Raw genomic sequence first — 8,314 nt, forward strand, 5'->3', positions numbered from 1 at the left:
ACCTTAGTATCACATATCCTAAAACATATTTCAGTTTTCAGAATCTGCACAGCTAGTAATCCATGAAATGCCAGAATCAGCATAAACATCAACAAGGCTTCTAAAAATTAACAATTTTTCATATTTTGCTAAAAACATCAGAGAGGGGATATATTAGAGCAGAAATGGGGCATCCAGCAAAATCACCGTGACCAGACGAAATTGGCACACTGGTCAGAATGAAGTGTAACTTCTCAAATGTTTTACCTTCCCATTCCAAAACGCCCTTTAATGTCACAGGGTCATGGAGTGAAATATCCAGTCCTTCACTGATACCATTTCTACAGTTTTGACTATAAATATTATCAATTTAATTAAAAAAATGTTTGGTGGATGATTTATACGTTTTTCCCTTTTAAATGCTAAGTAATAAACTTTTTAATGATTACATGCAATTTCCCTGAATGTGTTGAGATTCAAAAGCAATATGCAAAGGATTAAAGTGTTACTAAACCCAGGACCCTGCAATCATTTTATCTGGTTTCTCTGGCCCCTCATTCACTATATTTGGTCTCCCCGGACCCTGCATTCACTATATCTGGTCTCTCTGGACCCTGCATTCACTATATCTGGTCGACCCGGATCCTGCATTCACTATATCTGGTCTCCCCGGACCCTGCATTCACTATATCCGGTCTCCCTGGACCCTGCATTCACTATATTCGGTCTCCCCAGACCCTGCATTCACTATATCCAGTCTCTTCGGACCCTGCATTCACTATATCTGGTCTTCCCAGACCCTGCATTCACTATATCCAGTCTCTTCGGACCCTGCAATCACTATATCTGGTCTTCCCAGACACTGCATTCACTATATTTGGTTTCCTTGGACCCTGCATTCACTATATCCGGACTCTGCATTCACTATATCCATTCTCCCCGGACCCTGCATCCTCTATATCCGCTCTCCCCGGACCCTTCATTCACTATATCTGGTCTCCCAGGACCCTGCACCCACTATATCTGGTCTCCCCGGACCCTGCATTCACTATATCTAGTCTCCCCAGACCACGCATTCACTGTATCTGGTTTCCCCAGACCCTGCATTCACTATATCTGGTCTCCCCAGACCCTGCATTCACTATATCTTGTCTCCCCAGACCCTGCATTCACTATATCCGGTCTCCCCGGACCCTGCATTCACTATATCTGGTCTTCCCAGACCCTGCATTCACTATATCCGCTCTCCCAGGACCCTGCATTCACTAAATCTGGTCTCCCCGGACCCTGCATTCACTATATCTGGTCTCCCCGGACCCTGCATTCACTATATCCGCTCTCCCAGGACCCTGCATTCACTATATCTGGTCTCCCCGGACCCTGCATTCACTATATCTGGTCTCCCTGGACCCTGCATTCACTATATCTGGTCTCCCACAGTACACACAACATGGAAATGCAATAATTTTAGTAAATATAAACTGCTAAATACCTTTTCTCATCAGCAGTATATAGCAGTCTTGTGACTTCTATCAGTGTCCAGCAGAGCACTGGTTAAAGCTTGTAGGAGGAGTTTTCTTTCTGCTCTAGGAGTATGCAGAACCCCTGACCCTCTGTCTGGAAAGTGCTGATTGGCCCTGTGCTGATCACATGCACTTTGCCAAGAAAAAATAAAACCTCTCTAGCAATACACACTAAACTGAGCATGTGCAGAATAGCTACGGATTCAGTCTGTCTTATCAGGAGATAAGACGTGGACATTTGAACAAGAGGAGGATCAGAGAAGTCGGGATCAAACGGTCTTTTTACACAATGTGGAGGATTAACCCCTTACGTTTCAAAGTGAGTATAACAAGCATGCTTTACTGCATACAACACTTTAAACCCATATTCACACTAATAGGGTGCTGGAAACGTGGTGAATCCTGTGAGTTTCCCACAGCGCACTGCAATCACATCACGTTCATGCAATCTGGTGTGAGTGTCAATGTTAAATTAATGACACACTGAAACAGATCGCAAAACGCGATGCGATTGCTAGAAATCGCATGGGTGAGAACACCCATGCAACGCGATTCAAGTGCGGATAAAGAAAAGGGTCCAGCACCTAATGGTGCGGACGCGATGTAACTTGAGCCATACAAAATGTGTTTTCTGTGTGGTACAGAAAACACGTGGCAGAATGTCTTGGGTTTTCTGATGATAAAACTAATGGCTTCTAATTATAGTAAACACGTCCCAATATCTTTTCTGTAAGCTCAGCGTGACAAGGCTTCGTGTCGCTTCGTGAGACAGACAGAAAATGGTTTGATGGCCAATTAGCAGGAACATTTTTCTTTGAAAAGCTTGAAATGCCGTTCATGGCTTTCTTCTTCTTCATAAGTGAGCCTCCATATAGACTTGTTGTCAGCCAGTCTGGGACTCCCGTTTGCTGTGTCATTGCTGTGTCACTGTGTGCTTACACATTCATGAAATATTCTTTTTTTTTCCTTATTGGTCTATAATAAAAAAAAAGCCAATCATCAAGAATTTCTGAAATCTCCAAATACAGACAATATTTTTTTCACCTTTTTTGCAATTAAAAAAAATGGAAGCAAATTTGTTAGCTGTCACAGTCACTGACTATAGTGCGTACTCATTACTGCAGATCTGGAATATCCATGCGTATTCTGTCCAGGTATATTCCCCCATGGAAATTGACCGCTGATAGAATGTACAAAAGTTACCTATAGAGGACAAAATTTTGATTTTATACTTACTTACTACATTCTTTTACCCTGAGGTGATGTCCCACTCCTTCCATTGATTTCCTGGGGTGAATATGATGGAGTGCCTGGTGTCCAGAAACGTTGTTCTTGGTTTGTTGTTAACCACCTGACCTCCGGGAGGTTTTATCCCTTTCATGACCAGGCCATTTTTTGCTATTCAGTACTGAAACGTAGAAAAATTATTATTATTATATAGGATTTATACAGTTTGCTCAACGTTTTACAATATAATGGGAGACAATACAACAACAATACAGTTCAATACAAGAAGGTTAGGAGGGCTCTGCTCCTTGGAGCTTACAATCTAAGAAAATGACAGAGTGGTCCATCGAGTCTGCCCATTTTTTTTGGTGCTAATTTAGCTGGCAATTGCGCAGTCATGCAGCACTGTACCTAAATTAAATTTATGTAATTTTTTCCACACAAATAGAGCTTTCTTTTCGTGGTATTTGATCACTACTGTCTTCTTCTTCTTCTTGTTATTATTATTATTATTATATTAACAAAAAAAGACAGAAAGTTTTGAAAAAAGAAAAAGATATTTTCTCCTGTCTGGTATTTAACATAGCCAATAAAATCAATTTTTTTCATAAATTTAGGCCAAAATATATTCTGCTACATGTCTTTAGTGAAAAAAAATCCCAATATACATATATTATTTGGTTGTGTGAAAGTTGTAGCATCTACAAAATATGGTACAGTATATATATTTAAAAATCGATTAATCCTGATGTACTGATGGGCTATTTCATTTCTTGAGGCCCTAAAATGTCAGGACCGTACAAATAACCCCCCCCCATACTTTTTTTTTTTTACATATAGTCGCCAGTGCGGTACAGTGTCATCATATGACTGATGTGGCGGTGATCAGTGATATTGACTGGTGAGAATATGTTAAAAATATAAATAATGTTTTTATTCCATTTTTAAAACTTTTTTTTACATTTTTTTATCATCTTTTTTTTTTTTTTTTTTTTTTTTTTACATACTTTCATCAGAGTAGTTCAGTGTCACCATAGTAACACTGTATTACTTTGAGGGGGTTGACCAGGGATTTTTTTTTATTCAGTTATTTTATTAAACTTTTAAACTTTTTTCTAACATTTTTTTATTTTCATTTTTAACATTTTGTTTACATACTTTCATCAGAGTAGTTTGGTGTCACCATAGTAACACTACTACTCTGAGGAAGTTGACCAGGGGTTATTTTATTCAATTTTTTAAACTTTTCTTAACATTTTTATTTAAATTTGTAACATTTCTTTACATACTTTTATCAGAGTAGTTCAGCGTCACCATAGTAACACTGTACTACTCTAAGGGGGTTGACCAGGGATTGTTTTATTCAATTATTTTATTAAAAAAAAAACTTTAAATTACCTTTTTTTTAACATTTTTATCTTCATTTTTAACATTTTTTTACATACTTTCATCAGAGTAGTTCATGGTCACCCTAGTGACTTAGTGACACTGTACTATTCTGTGGGGTGATCAGGGATTTATTTTTTTTTTTCACACTTTGATTGCTGTTACAGTGATGATCACTGTAACAGCAATGTTTTGAATTGTCATGGATGGGTTACAGCTGTGATTGTGTTGTGATTGGCCCACAGCCATCACATGGTGCAGGGTGCTGTGATTGGCCAGGGTACCATGTGATGGCTGTGGGCCAATCACAGCATCACTCTATAGAAATCACAGCTGTTATGAATGACATTGTGATCATGCGATTGCATAGTGATCACATAATCCCCCTGCCGCTCAATGCAGCAGAGTACCAGGAGCCGCAATTCTCAGCTAAATGACGTACATGTACATGATCCAGCCTGCTAGTGACACCCTGTCACAGTAAATGTACTGTGGCCAGGCGACAACTGGTTAAATAACAATTCATCATGAGATTTTTTTTTTTTTTTACACCGATGCTCCTTCATATTTACCCAAGCGTCTTCTGCTGAAACAACCTCATCATCTTGTCAGAAAGGCAGCAGCCTTAGACCCCAAGGGAGTCTATCACCACCATTCACCGTTGAGTGACAGCCTATGGAATGTGATTCCTTCCATACTCTCCATGGAAATACCTACCAGTAACTAGTCACAAATTAAACCAGCCCAGCACTGTCTCCCACTAACTTCAGGTGAGATCCTGGGAAATACAGAGCAGCCCAAATCTTAACTCTTTCTATGGACTGGAGTGTCATCTTGCAAGATTTGATCTGGTCAGCTTTCCCCAGGAATCTTTCCAGAAGGATGTTAACATCATGCCCAGAGGTACAGAAGAGAGGGGTAAGGTAAGTAAAAAAAACTAACTTTTTTTCTCTACAGGTAACATTTGGATCTACTATAAGCAGGCCACTTATACATGGAGAGACGACCCTGACAGGTCTGCTTTAAATGGCAGTTGAGCAAGCTGTAAATACAATATCCATGTATTTTTGTACAACTACATCAGTATTCAGTAGAGATATATATTTTCAACCATTAGATGGCAGTGTTTACAGATTTGTATTCTCTCTATAGTAGATTTCCTGTTTCCTGTTTGTAGTGAAGCAGTAGATAAGCTCGTATGGACTGTGCACTGTCTGTTCTGTGGGGCTATACTGTATATAGAATTTCTAACACTATTAGAACCTGGTAGACTGGACGCATTTATTAAAGTCCATTCACCAACCAAATACAGCACAGCGTTCATCCTTGTTGCACTTTAAAACAGGGAGAAAAAGATCTCCTGATCTAATGGTGTGGAAATCTGAAAGTTCAAAGGTCTCTAACTCTACTGAAATAGGCTGAAATATGAGTTTTGGAAGGACTGGTCTTTTGCCCCTTACTTTATTATTGCATGCAATGCTTGAGTCAGCAGATCATCTAGCACATCTCAATAGCTGGGCTGTGACCTTCCTCCTGCCGAGCTGTGGCTTTCTGTCTGTTTTGACAGCTACTGCTTTCACACTAAGCTTGGACTGGCCTGCTGAAGGAACAACAAAGCCAAGGTTCTACTACTTTTTTGTATCCCACTGGCACCAATTAATTGAGGGGCTATTCTCCTCTTGTGGCCACTATTCCACTGCAACCAAGAATGTTTTCTAGTTTCTTCTGGAAGCCACTATCCCACTGACCTCAGTGGCTTGGGGAGCTATTGTTCCTTGGAAGCCATTATACCACTGACCTCAATGGCTTAGGGAGCCTTTCTTCCTTGGAAGCCACTATCCCACTGACCTCAATGGCTTAGGGAGCCTTTCTTCCTTGGAAGCCACTATCCCACTGACCTCAATGGCTTGGAGAGCTATTGTTCCTTGAAAGCCATTATCCCACTAACCTCAAAGGCTTGGGTAGCTATTCTTCCTTGGAAGCCATTATCCCACTGACCTCAATGGATTGGGGAGCTAGTCTTCCTTAGAAGCCATTATCCCACTGACCTCAATGACTTGGGGAGCTATTCTTCCCTGGTGGCTATTATCTCACTGACTCTGAGGGGATAGTCTCCTCTTGAGCCCACTATCTCACTGAAACCAATAATTTGGGGGACCAGTCTCTTCTGGAAGCCACTATTCCACTGACACCAATGATAAGAGGAGCTATTCTTCCCCGTGGACTACTACCCAATATCAGTGATTTGAAGGATTATTTTTCTCTGAATCACTTGCCCACTGGCATCAGTAATTTGGGGAGCTATTCCTCCCTGGTGGCCACTATCCTAGTGGCACAGATGAATTGAGAGGCTGGCTTCTATTTTTTAAGGGCGCAATCCCATTGGCATCAATGATTTGGAGGGTGTCACGTACCAGACTGTGAAGCCCAATATGGCAAAGTTGGCCTTTTGCCAATTCCATTCCAAGCACTGCTGGTTATGGAGACAGGGACTGCAGTGGAATGGCCTTGTGAACTTGAGCTTGTAAACACAGGAATCATCCCAGTGGCAGTATAGAGTCAGGTCATAAAAGCTCAGCAGCAGACAGGTGCAGAATCACGGTCATGATCAAAGTCAGGAACAGGCAGGAGTTGACAACGTGCTGGTGGTGAGATACCATGTCAGGAGGCAGAATTGTGGTCAGAAGTCCAAGCTTGGGTTGATAACACAAATGAGCAGCAAATATAACAGGCAGGGGGGATCCAAAGCGAGGTGTCAGGCACAACTGGGTCATTATCAAGGTAAGCAGACTTTCAAGAAACTCGGAATGCAGGAACCAGAACTGACAATCCAGGAGAAAGCCTGACATTGACCAACAACACCCCGCAACCCCACCCAAGAGAGCCTTCGACTACCATCGGCCCCCATACAACAGCCACTCCCCTCCCAGCGAGAGAGAGAAAGACACTCACCTTCACAGCTCTGGACGTACCCGGGAATGAGAGTCAAGCAGCCTGCAGCCGCTCTCAGATCCCACCTAGTCCCCATGATGCATGTGTCCCTTCTTCCATCCCTTCTTCCAAGGGGCGGTGCTGCCCCCCTGAAATATGCCCCCTAGGCAAATGCCTTGTTTGCCTTCTGGTAAATATGCCCCCGACTGGGAGGCTATTAAATACATGCTGAAACCATATTCTGCATTCCCATACTTTTATTGTGTGAGTATGCCTTTTTTTTACTGTTGGGTCATGGAAGGTTTTGTAAGAATTTACCAGACTCTAGTCTCACCAAGGGGAACTGCTGCTCTAAAATTTGAAGTGAATATATGTCACACAACTTGCTATAGCCAGTATCTAATAATGGCCTCTGCCTTTGGTACATATTTTTTTATATATTATCTCTTTCCTTTGACATCCTATCAGCTCAATGGTACTCTTGATGAGTCAGATACATCAATCATTGGTCTCATGCTATGCTTTAAAGCGGTGAATGAATGAACCCATTATTATGTTTATGCTGAAGGGCACAATATTCGCACTAATGCTATGCTGAAGGATATACACTTCAGGTCAGAACTATGTGGGACTCGCTTGTTCTCAATGCGCTGCTATGACTTTGATGAACTGTAAAAAACGACCATAATGGACGATTGGTCATGGGTGTCTGAGTGTCTAGCAAGTCAAGTTAGGAGCCTGTAGTCATGTACTGTAGTGATGTATGAGTAGGAACATAGTAAGCATGCTTGGGGAAATTATTTTTCAACTGCGTTTTAATGCTATAGAAAATTATTGGGGGGTTATAGTTATTTGAACATTTTTTTAGATTTCAAGCCCCTCCTTCAATGCTTTTATTCTGAGGTACCCACTTTTTCTGTCTTAAAGGAGCCTTAAAGTGATACTAAACCCCGGACCCTGCATTCACTATATCCAGTCTCCCCGGACCCCGCATTCACTATATCTGGTCTCCCCGGACCCTGTGTTCACTATATCTGGTCTCCCCTGAACCTGCATTCACTATATCTGGTCTCCCCGGACCCTGCATTCACTATATTAGGTCTCTCCGGACCCTGCATTCACTATATCAGGTCTCCCCGGACCCTGCATTCACTATATCTGGTCTAGCTGGACCTTGCATTCACTATATCTGGTCTCCCTGGACCCTTCATTCACTATATCTGGTCTCCCCACACCCTGAATTCACTATATCCGGTCTCCCCGGACCC

The sequence above is a fragment of the Staurois parvus genome, unplaced genomic scaffold, assembly GCF_062004578.1.
Source record: "Staurois parvus isolate SC_StPar_1 unplaced genomic scaffold, SC_StPar_1.0 ptg000882l, whole genome shotgun sequence".
In the NCBI taxonomy this organism is placed as follows: domain Eukaryota; kingdom Metazoa; phylum Chordata; class Amphibia; order Anura; family Ranidae; genus Staurois; species Staurois parvus.